The sequence below is a fragment of the Cetorhinus maximus genome, chromosome 8 (assembly GCF_964194155.1).
Source record: "Cetorhinus maximus chromosome 8, sCetMax3.hap1.1, whole genome shotgun sequence".
Taxonomy (NCBI): Eukaryota; Metazoa; Chordata; class Chondrichthyes; order Lamniformes; family Cetorhinidae; genus Cetorhinus; species Cetorhinus maximus.
This window is the reverse complement of record NC_135886.1, coordinates 61,254,811-61,268,594: the sequence shown is the minus strand read 5'-3', so window position 1 is coordinate 61,268,594 and position 13,784 is coordinate 61,254,811. Positions and strand designations below refer to the sequence as shown.

Genomic DNA, 13,784 nt, shown 5'->3' with positions numbered 1-13,784 from the left:
CAGGGTCTGGATAAGGTAAACCATCAGGTCAGCTCCAGCTGAGAGTGAAATGTTAGTGGTGTTATACAGCATGCCACAGGGTTGCTGTGCTCCAGGTTAATCTAGCCCGTTAGTTCTGTTTGTTGTGTGTTTATTGTGCCTTGGTGTCTGCCACCATGTTACACCCGCTGTTTTTCACCAGATGTGAGCCAATGGAGGTTTGTTTTGTGGGAATGATTGTATGGGGTAATAAAGTGGTGGGGGCAGTTGAAATTCAGTGTTGAGGCACTTGGATTTAGGTTACTGTGATTACTCTTATTTCCTGGTAGTGGTGGAGTTCCAGTATGAGATTGAGAAACTGAGAGAGACCTTGCGGCTGACCCAGGAGAAGAGGAAACGGCAGGAAGACCTGATTATGAAGGTGGAAAACTTGGCATTGAAGGTGAGAATGGGACACAGGGCACACTCACCCCGCCAATCGAAAAAAATCCCCTCCCCAGCCCCCCTCGCCTGCTCTCTCTCCCCCACCCCACCTCACCTGCTCTCTCTCTCCCCCACTCCCCCACGCCTGCTCTCTCTCACCCAGCCCCCCGCGCCTGCTCTCTCTCCCCCAGCCTCCCGCGCTTGCTCTCCCTACCCCCCCACCCACCCCTCGCCTGCTCTCCCTCCCCCCTGACCCACCCCTCGCCTGCTCCCCTTCCCCCCCCCACTCACCCCTCGCCTGCTCTCCCTCACCCCCACCCACCCTCGCCCGCTCTCGCTCCCCCCCACTCGCCCCTCGCCCACTCTCCCTCTCCCCCACCCCCTTCGCCTCCTCTCCCTCCCGCCCACCCACCCCTCGCCTGTTCTCCCTCCCCCCCACCCCCCTTCGTTTGCTGTCCCTCCCCCCCACCCACCCCTCGCCTGCTCTCTCTCTCCCTCACCCACCCCTCGCCTGCTCTCCCTCTCCCTCACCCACCCCTCGCCTGCTCTCCCTCTCCCTCACCCACCCCTCGCCTGCTCTCCCTCTCCCCCACCCACCCCTCGCCTGCACTCCCTCCCCCCCACCCCCCCTCGCCTGCTCTCCTTCCCGCCCATCCCCTCGCCTGCTCCCCCTCCCCCCCACCCACCCCTCGCCTGCTCTCTCTCTCCCCCACGCCTGCTCTGCCTCCCCCCCACCCACCCCTCACCTGCTCTCCCTCCCCCCCGCCCACCCCTCGCCTGCTCTCCCTCCCCCCCACCCACCCCTCGCCTGCTCTCCCTCCCCCCCACCCACCCCTCGCCTACCCCTCGCCTGCTCTCCTTCCCCCCCCACTCACCCCTCGCCTGCTCTCCCTCCCCCCCACCCGCCCCTCGCCTGCTCTTTCTCTCTCCACCACCCCCCCTCGCCTGCTCTCCCTCCCCCCACCCCACCTCGCCTGCTCTCCCTCCCCCCCCACTCACCCCTCGCCTGCTCTCCCTCCCCCCCCGCCCACCCCTCGCCTGCTCTCCCTTCCCCCCACCCCCCGTTGCCTGCTCTCCCTCCCCCCACCCCACCTCACCTGCTCTCCCTCCCCCCCCACTCACCCCTCGCCTGCTCTCCCTCCCCCCCCAACTCCCCCTCGCCTGCTCTCTCTCCCCCCCACTCCCCTCGCCTGCTCTCTCCCCCCCCCACTCCCCTCGCCTGCTCTCTCCCACCCCATCTCCCTCTCCTCTCTCTCCCCCCACCCCCCCTGTTGACCACACCCGCCCCATCATTCCCTGCACACAGCCTTCCTTCCTGCTCCACTCCCCTTCTGGCGCCAGGTCCCCAGCACCCTCATCTGAGCCCCCAACCCCATCTGGGCTCTCACTCCCTCCGCCTCTTTCTCTCTTTCCCCCCTGCTCTCTGTGTTTCTTTCTTCATACATTTCCCTCACCCTGTCACTCACTCTGCCCACCCGAGTTGAATCACCACAAGTGCCCAAAATCCTTTACATCATATGATGTGTATCTGCGAGTTCAGTGCATCGCTCGAGTCTAGTCCATTTGTTTCTCTTCTAGAATCGCCTGCAGGCTGTGGTTGATGAGATCAAGCAACAGGAGGAGAAGGAGAAACTGCAGGTGAGATTTCATCTTTCTCTCATTCAATCTCATACTCTCGCTTGACATGCTCACGTATACAGCGCACGCGCGCACACACGCAGCTGCTCACACTCATCCTGTCGCTTGTGGGGCTTGCTCACAGAGATCACTGATCAGGGTGGGTGTTTACATAAATCAGCTGTTGAATTTGACCACAGACCTCTTGCTCCACCCCACCCCCAAGCTCTGGGCCACCTCTGCTGTCGCGCTGTCAGGGGGAAGAAGGAATGCAGGGAAGTTTACTCTGGCGCTCTGACTGGTATTCAATATTCAATCACATCACTAATACAAATTACCTGGTCATTATCACATTGCTGTTTGTGTGATCTTGCTGTGCACTAATTGGCTGCCACATTCACTACATTACAACAGGGACCGTTCTTCAGAAAGTGTTTCATTGGCTGCAAAGTGCTTTGGGATGCCCGGAGATGGTGAAAGATATTTTTTAAAGTCTGTCTGTGTTTAGGGCGATTCTGTGACACATATGTCAGGAAGATCCCAGTTTGGATCAGCTGACCAGTGCAGTGAGAGGAATATCCAACTGGTCTGAGTGCCCCCTGTCCTGACTAGAAACAGTGAATTGCCAGGGGTGCCCCATGCTGTTCATTTTTTTTATTTGTTCGTGGGATGTGGGTGTCACTGGCTAGGCCAGCATTTATTGCCCATCCCTAATCGCCCTTGTTCAGAGGGCATTTTTAAGAGTCACCACATTCCTGTGGGTATGGAGTCACATGTAGGCCAGAGCAGGCGAGGACAGTAGATTTCCTTCCCTAAAGGACATTAGTGAACTAGATGGGTCTGGTTCACTGATGTCCTTCAGGACAATTGACAATGGTTTCATGGTCATCATTAGACTTTTAATTCCAGATATTTATTGAATTCAAATTCCACCATCTGCTGTAGTTGGATTCAAACCCAGATCCCCAGAGGGGACCTTGGGTCTCTGAATTGCTAGTTACTAGTCCAGCGACTCCTTGTACTGTGGGTGGCATAGGAATGCGTTCGGCCCCTGATCCGTGTCCCAGCTCACGTGCCCAACCCCACCGGTGCACACATCCCCTCCTCTTCCCTGCTTGTCTCAATGCACCCTCCTCACTAGCGCACACTCCACCCCGCCGCCACCACCCCTCCCCCAGTCCACACCCCCCTCCCCTTGCCTCCCCACACTCAATCTACCCTCCCCACTGGTGCACACTCCCCCCTCCCCCGCCCTGCAAAATGTGCGCAAAGGTGTGAGGAAGGTGTTTAATTCTTTTTCCTTTGTCCACACATTCTCCACACTTGTGACCATTCCCTGAGTATTAAGTTTACCCATTCCCAAAGGAATAACATCGCAAGTTTCATACAAACAAGGAGCAGAAGTAGGCCATTCAGCCCTCAAGCCTGCTCCACCATTTAATAAGATCTTGGCTGATTTGATAGTAACCTCAAATCTGCATCCCACCTACCCCCGATAATCTATCACCCTCTTGCTTACCAAGAATCTATCCATCTCTGCCTCAAAAATATTCAAAGACTCTCCTTCCACCACCTTTTCAGGAAGAGAGTTCCAAAGACTCACGACCCTGAGTGAGAAAATTTCGCTTCATCTCTGTTTTGAATGGGTGGCCCCTTATTTTTAAACAGTGACCCCTAGTTCTAGATTCTCCCACAAGAGTAAACATCCTCACCACATCCACCCTGTCAAGACCCCTCAGGATTTTATATGTTTCAATCAAGTCACCTCTTATTCTTCTAAACTTACTTACCTATCTTTTGTATTAGGTGCTTGTGATAAAGGGGCAGCAATAATCAGGGGTAACTTTAACCTACATATAAACTGGAAAAATCAGATTGGCGATAGTAGCCTGGATGAGAAGTCGATAGAATGCTTTCGAGATAGTTTCAGCACGTTCTGGAACCATCCAGAGAGCAGGTTATATTAAACTTGTTATTGTGTAATGCGACAGGATTAATTAATAACCTCACGGTAAAGACACCCCTAGGTAGCAGTGACCACAGTGATTGAAATTTACATCCAGTCTGAAAAGGAAAGTGGGTCTAAGGCAAGTATTTTAAACTTAAATCAGGGCAACTATGTGGGCATGAAAGCTGAGCTAGCTGAAGTTAACTGGGATACTAGGCTAGGGAATAGAATAATTGAGAAGCAGTGGCAGACATTTAAGGGGATTTTTCAGTATACTCAGAATAAGTATATTCCTGCTATAAAGGAAAATTCTAAAGGAAGGACCCACCATCCGTGGTGAACTAAGGAAAGCGTCAGACTTGAGAAAAATGCACATATCTGCGCAAAGATAAGTGGCAGGTTAGATGACTAGTCAGAATATAAAGAACGGCAGATAATGACTAAAAGGTTAAGCAGGAGAGAGAAATTAGAGTATGAGAGGAAGCTAGCTGGAAATCTAAAAATAGATAGCAAGAGTTTCTACAAATATTTAATAAAGGAAAAGAATAAGTTAAGTGAGTGTTGGCCCTCTAGAGAATGAGAATGGGAGATAATAGATAATAAGGAAATGGCAGATGAAATGAATTAATATTTTACTTCTGTCTTCACTATTGAAGATACAAAAAACATTCCAGTAATAGCTGTAAATCAGGAGGTGGAAGGGAGAGGGGAACTTGGTGAAATTACAATCACTAGGGAAACAATACTGAGCAATCTGATGGAGCTGCCGGCTGACAAGTCTCCGGGTCCAGATAGACTTCATGTTAGGGTCTTAAAAGAGGTGGCTAATGAGGTAGTAGATGCGTTGGTGTTAATTTTCCAAAAATTTTCCAACATTCCCTAGATTCTGGAAAGGTTCCCCAGACTGTAAAGTAGCAAACATAATCCCTCTATTCAAAAAGGGAGGGGGGCAGAAAACAGGAAGCTATAGGCCAGTTAGCTTGCCATCTGTCGTGGGGAAGATGTTAGAGTTGACCATTAAAGAGGTTATAGATGGGCACTTAGAATAACACAATGTAATCTGGAAGAGTCGGCATGGTTTTGTGAAAGGGAAATCATGTTTAACCAACTTATTGGGGCCCTTTGAAGGGGTAACATGCGCTGTGGATAAAGGGGAGCCTGTAGACGTGCTGTACTTGGATTTCCAGAAGGCATTTGATAAGGCGGCACGTCAAAGATTATTGCGGAAAATAAAAACTCATGGTGTAGCGGGTAACATATTAGCATGAATAGAGAATTGGCTGGCTGGCAGTATGCATAAATGGGTTTTTGTCTGTTTGGCAGGATGTGACGAGTGGAGTCCAGCAGGAATCTGTGCTGGGGCCTCAAATTTTTACATCAATAACTTAGATGAGGGGAGTGAAGGCATGGTAGCTAAATTTGCAGATGACACAAAGATAGCCAGGAAAGTATGTTGTGAAGAGGCCATAAAGAGTTTGCAGACGAATATAGATAAGTTGAGTCAGTGGGCAAAAACCTGGCAGATGGAGTATAATGTGGGGAAATGTGAAGCTGTTCACTTTGGCAGGAAGAATGGATCTAGGTGTTCTAGTGCAAGAGTCAAAAAAAATGAGTATGCAGGTCCAGCAAGTAAATAAGAAGGCTAATGGGATGCCTTACAGATAATGTCCCAGATCACCATCCCTGGGTATGTCCTGTCCCACTGGCAGGACAGGCCCAGCAGAGTGGTATACGGTTGGGAGGGAGTTGCCCTGAGAGTCCTCAACATCGACTCCGCACCCCATGAAGTCTCATGGCATCAGGTCAAACACGGGCAAGGAAACTTCCTGTTGATTACCACGTACCGCCCTCCCTCAGCTGATGAATCAGTGGCTCCTCCATGTTGAATGCCACTTGAAGGAAGCACTGAGGGTGGCAAGGCCGCAGAATGTACCATCACCAAGAGTGGCTCAGTAGCAACACTATTGACTGACGCCAAGTCCTAAATGACATAGCTGCTAGATTGGGTCTGTGGCAGGTGGTGAGGGAACCAACAAGAGGGAAAAACATGTTTGACATCATCCTCACCAGCCAGCCTGCCGCAGATGCATCTGTCCATGACAGATAGCAGTGACCACCACACAGTCATTGTGGAGACAAAGTCCCACCTTCGCATTGAGGATACCCTCCATCGTGTTGTGTGGCACTACCACCATGGTAAATGGGTTAGATTTCAAACAGATCAAGCAACTCAAGACTGGGCATCCACGAGGCACTGTGGGCCATCAGCAGCAGCAGAATTGTACTCAAACACAATCTGTAGCCTCATGGCCTGGCATATCCCCCCCTCTACCATTACCATCAAGCCAGGGGATCAACCCTGGTTCAATGAAGAGTGCAGGAGGGCATGCCTGGAGCAGCAGCAGGTATACCTAAAAATGAGGTGTCAACCTGGTGAAGTTATAAAACAGGACTGCTTGCGTGCCAAAAAGCATAAGCAGCAAGTGATAGGGCTAAGCGATCCTACAACCAACGGATCAGATCTGAACTCTGCACTCCTGCCACATCCAGTTGTGAATGGTGGTGGACAATTAAACAACTCACTGGAGGAGGAGGCTCCACAAATATCCCCATTTTCAATGATGGAGGAGCCCAGCACATCAGTGCAAAAGATAAGGCTGAAGCATTCACAACAATATTCAGCCAGAAGTGCCGAGTGGATGATCCATCTCGGCCTCCTCCAGAGGTCCCCAGCATCACAGATGCCAGTCTACAACCAATTCAGTTCGCTCCATGTGATATCAAGAAATAGCTGAAGGCACTGGATACTGCAAAGGCTATGGGCCTTGACAATATTCCGGCAATAGTACTGAAGACATGTGATCCAGAACTTGCCATACCCTTAGCCAAACTGTTCCAGTACAGCTACAAAACTGGCATCTACCCGGCTGTGTGGAAAATTAACCAGGTATGTCCTGTACACAAAAAGCAAGACAATTCCAACCCAGCCGATTACCGTCCCATCAGTCTACTCTCGATCATCAGTAATGGAAGGGGTCATCAACAGTGATACCAAGGGGCACTTGCTTAGCAATAACCTGCTCACTGACACCCAGTTTGGGTTCCGCCAGGGCCACTCAGCTCCTGACCTCATTACGGCCTTGGCTCAAACATGGACAAAAGAGCGAACTCCCGAGGTGAGGTGAGAGTGACTGCCCTTGACATCAAGGCAGCATTTAACAGAGTGTGGCATCAATGAACCCTATCATAACTGGAGCCATTGGGAATCAGGTGGAAAACTCACCACTGGTTGGAGTCATATCTAGCACAAAGGAAGATGGTTGTGGTTGTTGGAGATCAGCCATCTCAGTTCCAGGACATCACCGCAGGAGTTCCTCAGGGTGGTATCCATTTTCAGCTGCTTCATCAATGACCTTCCTTCCATCATATGGTCAGAAGTGGGCATGTTTGCTGATGATTGCACAATGTTCAGCACCATTCACAACTCATCAGATACTGAAGCAGCCCATGTCCAAATGCATCAAGACCTGGACAATATCCAGGCTTGGGCTGACGAGTGGCAAGTAACATTCACGCCACACAAGTGTCAGGCAATGACCATCTCCAACAAGAGAGAATCCAACCATCACCCCTTGATGTTCAATGGCATTACCATCACTGAACCCCCCACTATCAACATCCTGGGGGTTACCATTGACCAGGAACTGAACTGGACTAGCCATATAAATACTGTGGCTACAAGAGCAGGTCAGAGGCTGGGAATTGTGCGACGAGTAACTCACCGCCTGACTCCCCAAACCCTTTCCACCATCTACAAGGCACAAGTCAGGAGTGTGATGGAATACACTCCACTTGCCTGGATGAGTGCAGCTCCCACAACACTCAGGAAGCTTGACACCGTCCAGGACGAAGCAGCCCGCTTGATTGGCACCACATCCACAAACATTCACTCCCTCCACCACCAACGCACAGTAGCAGCAGTACAAGATGCACTGCAGGAATTCACCAAGGCTCATTCGACAGCACCTTCCAAACCCACGACCACTACCATCTAGAAGGACAAGGGCAGCAGATAGATGGGAACACCACCATCTGGAAGTTCCCATCTAAGTCACTCACCATCCTGACTTGGAAATATATCGCCGTTCCTTCACTGTCACTGGGTCAATATCCTGGAACTCCCTTCCTAACTGCACTGTGGATGTACCTACACCACATGGACTGCAGCAGTTCAAGGAGGCAGCTCACCACCACCTTCTCAAGGGCAATTAGGGATGGGCAATAAATGCTGGCCCAGCCAGCAAAGCCCACATCCCATGAATAATTTTTTTTAAAATTGAGAGGAATTGAACATAAAAGTAGGGATGTTTTGCTACAGTGGGGTTGATGAGACTGCATCTCGAATACGCATCTCGAATACTGTGTGCAGTTTTGGACTCCTTATTTAAGGAAGGATGTAAATGTATTGGAAGTGGTTCAGAATAGGTTTACTAGATTGATACCTGGAATGAGTTGTTTCGACTGGAGTTTAGAAGAGTGAGGCGTGACTTGATTGAAGTATATAAGATCCTGAGCGGTATTGACAAGGTGGATGTGGAAAGGATATTTCCTCTCGTGGGTGAGTCCAGAATTAGGAGCCACTGTTTTAAAATTAGGGCTTGCCCTTATAGGACAGACATGAAGAGAATTTTTTTCTCTGAGGGTTGTGAGACTTTGGAACTCTGCCTCAGAAGGCAGTGGAGGTGGGGTCATTGAATAATTTTAAGGCAAAGATTCTTGTTAGGCAAGGGAATCAAAGGTTATTAGGGGTAGATGGGAATATAGAACTTGATACACAAGCAGATCAGCCATGATCTTATTGAATGGTGGAGCAGGCTCATGGGCCCGAATGGTCCACTTCTGCTCCTATTTCATATGTTCATATATGTCATCAGCAAATTTGGCAACCATCCCATCCATCCCTTCACACAAGTCACTTAGATAAATTGTAAACAGTTGAGGTCCCGGCACTGATCCCTGTGGTACACCACTTGTTACACCTTGCCAACCTGAAAAAGACCCATTTACGCCTACTCTCTGCCTCCTGTTAGCCAGCTAATCTTCTACCCATGCCAATATGTTACCCCCTATACCATGAACTTTTATTTTCCGCAATAACCTTTGATGTGGCACCTTATCAAATGCAGGGTAACAATAGGCTTGTTTTGGCTGTCACATTCGCTGCATTGCAATAGGGGACTCACTGGAGTGAGGTCACATGTTGGCTGTCATCGTTGTTAACACAGCTCCTGTCAGTTTTATTTTGTTTAACTCGCTTGTCTCACTTACAACCAAGCATACTTGATATCCATCAAAATGAGGAACTTAATAACACACTGTCCCTTCTTTTTCCAGTTGGCTTCTTTACAGGCAAAGCTTGACAACATGCTGAATAAATGAACAACTGCTGACAGAATCTTTTAACAGGGACAGACCCGCAGTGCGTGGTGTGCTAACAACCTGTTTAACCTAACACCGCCAGCAACCAGCATCAACATTGCAATATGTATGTGACTTGTAGATAAACTCGATAAACCTCAATAAATGTGTTTTTAGAGAATATTACCAGTAACATTTGCACTTGTTATTCTTGGGAGGTGTGGCAAGGTTGGCATTGTCCTTTCTGAATTTTCCTTGAGAAGATGGTGAACCTCCTAAAACCACTGCCACCCATGCGGGAATGTGGTCATGAAATCCCGGTTTTTGACGCAGTGATGATGAAAGAACGGCAACGTATGAACAAATTGGGCTGACAGGTGAATCTCAACACAGTTACCTCTCTCGACCGCTCCATTCTCTGAAATTATCTGACTGCTTATTCAATATCCAGCACAGGATGAGCAGAAATTTCTTCCAATTAAATATTGGGAAGACAGAAGCCGTTGCCTTAGTCTTTGGTGCCCGCTCCAAACTTCACTTCTGAGGAGCCAACTTCGTCGCTGAGGCTGAATCAGACTGTTTGCAACTTTGATGTCGTACTTGACCCCAAGGTGAGCTTCCAACCACATATCCACACCATCACTAAAATGGCTGTGACATCACCCGACTCACAATCACAGAATCTCACAGTGCAGAAGAGGCCCTTCGAGTCTGCACCGACACGTGAGAAACACCTGACCTACCTACCTAATCCCATTTACCAGCACTTGGCCCATAGCCTTGAATGTTATGACGTGCCAAGTGCTCATCCAGGTACTTTTTAAAGGATGTGAGGCAACCCACCTCCACCACCCTCCCAGGCAGTGCATTCCAGACCATCACCACCCTCTGGGTAAAAAAGTTTTTCCTCACATCCCCCCCTCACCTTGAACTTATGCCCCCTTGTAACAGACCTTTCAACTAAGGGGAACAGTTGCTCCCTGTCCATGCCCCTCATAATCTTGTACACCTCGATCAGGTCGCCCCCTCAGTCTTCTCTGCTCCAACGAAAACAACCCAAGTCTATCCAACCTCTCTTCATAACTTAAATGTTTCAACCCAGGCAACATCCTAGTGAATCTCCTCTGCACCCCCTCCAGTGCAATCACATCCTTCCTATAATGTGGCGACCAGAACTGCACACAGTACTCCAGCTGTGGCCTCACCAAGGTTCTATACAACACCAACATAACCTCCCTACTTTTGTAATCTATGCCTTGATTGATAAAGGCAAGTGTCCCATATGCCTTTTTCACCATCCCACTAACGTGCCCCTCTGCCTTCAGAGATCTATGGACACACATGCCAAGGTCCCTTTGTTCCTCAGAATTTCCTGGTGTTATGCCTTTCATTGAATACTTCCTTGTCAAATTACTCCTTCCAAAGTGTATCACCTCTCACTTTTCAGGGTTAAATTCCATCTGCCACTTATCTGCCCATTTGACCATCCTGTCTATGTCTTCCTGTAGCCCAAGACACTCAACCTCACTGTTAACCACTAGGCCAATCTTTGTGTCATCCGCAAACTTACTAATCCTACCCCCCACATAGTCATCTATGTCGTTTATATAAATGACAAATAATAGGGGACCGAGCACAGATCCCTGTGGTACGCCACTGGACACTGGCTTCCAGTCACTAAAGCATCCTTCTGTCATAACCCTCTGTCTCCTACAAATAAGCCAATTTTGAATCCACCTTATCAAATTACCCTGTATCCCATGTGCATTTGCCTTCTTTATAAGTCTCCCATCACTCTACCTCTATCAGCTGCTGAAACCCTTGTTCATGCTTATTGTTACCTCCAGACTTGACTATTCCAATACACTCCTAGCTGGTTTCCCAAATTCTACCCTCCATAACATTGAAACAATCCAAATATGTTGGGGAAAATCAGGAACCACAGGCCAGCTAGCCTAACATCAGTTGTTAGGAAAATGAACCTATTATTAAGGAAGTCTCAACAATGCACTTAGAAAATCATAGTTTGATTAAAACAAGACAACATGGTTTTACAAAAGTCAAATTATGTTTGACAAATTTACTTGAATTTTTTGAGGATGTAACTATCAGGGTAGATATGGGGGAGCAAGTATATGTAGTATACCTGGATTTCCAAAAGGCATTCGACAAGGTGCCACACAGGTTACTGGGCAAGATGGGGGCTCTTGAAGTTGTAGGTAATATATTAGTATGGATTGAGGATTGGTTAATGGACAGGAAGCAGAGAGTAGGCATAAGTGGGGAATTCTCAAGTTGGCAGGCTGTGACTAGTGCAGTGTCACAAGGATCAGTGCTGGCACTTCAGCTATTACAATTTATATTAATGACTTGAATGAAGAGACCGAGAGTAATGTATCTAAGTTTGCTGATGATACAAAGCTAGGCGGGTAGGTAAACTAGGGAGGGCACTGAGAAATAGACAGGCTAGGTGAATGGGCAACACGATGGCAGATGAAGTATAATGTAGGGAAGTGTGAAGTTATTCACTTAGGTTGAAAGGATAGAAAAGCAGAATATTTTTTAGAAGGTGGGAAACTTGTAAATGTTGATGTTCAGAGGGACTTGAGTGTGCTCATACAAGGAACTTAATTTTCATTCGGGTACATGAAGCAATTAGGAAGGCAAATGGCCTGTTGGCCTTTATTGCAAGGGAATTGGAGTACAAGAATAAAGAACTCTTGCTACAGTTGTACAGGACTTTAATGAGACCACATCTGGAATACTGTGTGCAGTTACGGTCTCCACATTTAGAAAGGATATACTTGCATTGGAGGCGGTACAATGAAGGTTAACTAGATTGGTCCCTGGGATGAGGGGGTTGTCCTACGATGAGAGGCTGAGTAAATTGGGCTTGTATTCTCTGGAGTTTAGAAGAATAAGAAGCGATCTCATTGGAACATACAAAATTCTGAAGGCGTTTGACAGGGTGGATGCTGAGAGATTGTTTGCAATGGTCGGGGAACCTAAAACACGGGGTCACGGTCTCAGGATATGGGGCCCAACATTTAGGACTGAGATGAGGGGAAATTTCTTCACTGCAAAGGTTGTGAACCTTTGGAATTCTCTACTCCAGAGGGTCGTGGATGCTCCAACGTTGATTATAATAAACAGGTTTTTGGTCTCTAGAAATTGAGAGATATGGGGAGTGGGTGGGAAAGTGCATTGAAGCCCAAGATCAGCCTTGATCGTATTGAATGGTGGAGCAGACTCAACGGGCCCAACAGTCTACTCCTGTTCCTATTTCTTGTGCACTTGTTTATGTCTGTATCCTCACTTGCACCAAGACCCTTTTACCCCTGTGATTGATGACCTACATTGGCTCCTGGTTAAGCAATGCCTCTGTTTTAAAATGCTCACCCTTGTTTTCAAATCCTATACGGTTTTGTCTCTTCATATCCCTGTAACCTCTCCAAACATATGAGACCCTGACGGGGGCTTGACAGGGTAGATACTCAGATGACATATCTCCTTGTGGGGGTACAGTTTAAAATTTAGGTGTCTCCCATTTAAGACGGAGATGAGGAGGAATTTTTTTCCTCAAGGGTTCTCTCTCTCCCTCAGAGAATAGTGGAGGCTGCTCACTTGACATAAATTCAATTTAACGCTCAACAAAGACAAAGGCACATTGTGGCACCCAAAATTGACTTTCTAGGGTACAGAGTGACAGAAGCTGTAGTGAAGTCTATATGACAATGTCAAAGCCATTCGCGTGCTTCTGACTCTACCTAATGCGAAAGAGTTGGCAAAGTTCCTCGGTATGACCAACTTTTATCATTAATTCATTCTTGAGGACTCGGAGATTGTGGAGCCTCTTCGGAAGCTACTGTGCAAAGATGCACAATGGAAACGCACAATCACACAGCAAAAAGTGACAAGTTAAAGGTGAACACGATCATAAGAAATAGGAGCAGGTTCGACCTACATCGAACCTGCTCCACCATTCAATAAGATGGAAGATAGCATACCCACCAGTCCTCGCACATTTCGACCCACATGTGGTATGTCACAGATGCATCAGGAAATGCAACTAAAGGAAGCAGATGACCAAACGTGTCACTCTCGTTGTCAGAAACCGAATGTGAAGACACTACTGGAGAGCGGGAAGCACTAGCCTGCAGTAATCTTGTGTACTCTCATGGCACATGTATTTCTACGGTAGAAAGTTCACTCTCTGATCAAGCACAGACGACATTGTTAGCTACGTCAGGACTTGGTCATTGACCTGTATGTAGATGGTCAGATAGTCTTCATCAGCACAAATTGGTGAGTATCTCTCAGGTTCTTAGCTGTACTACTATCACAGACAGCATTAGCAGTAGCGCAGCAACTTACAACATCAAAGACTATGTGATCACGG

The 13,784-nt window shown here is 48.1% G+C and overlaps 1 long non-coding RNA gene across 1 annotated transcript; it reads left to right on the top strand.

The window, feature by feature from the left end:
- On the top strand, positions 1-9,568 carry LOC144683286 (uncharacterized). Its single transcript, XR_013577222.1, has 3 exons — positions 1-421; positions 1,981-2,040; positions 9,362-9,568. It is a non-coding gene; the product is annotated as an uncharacterized LOC144683286 (long non-coding RNA).
- The last annotated feature ends 4,216 nt before the right edge of the window (positions 9,569-13,784 follow it).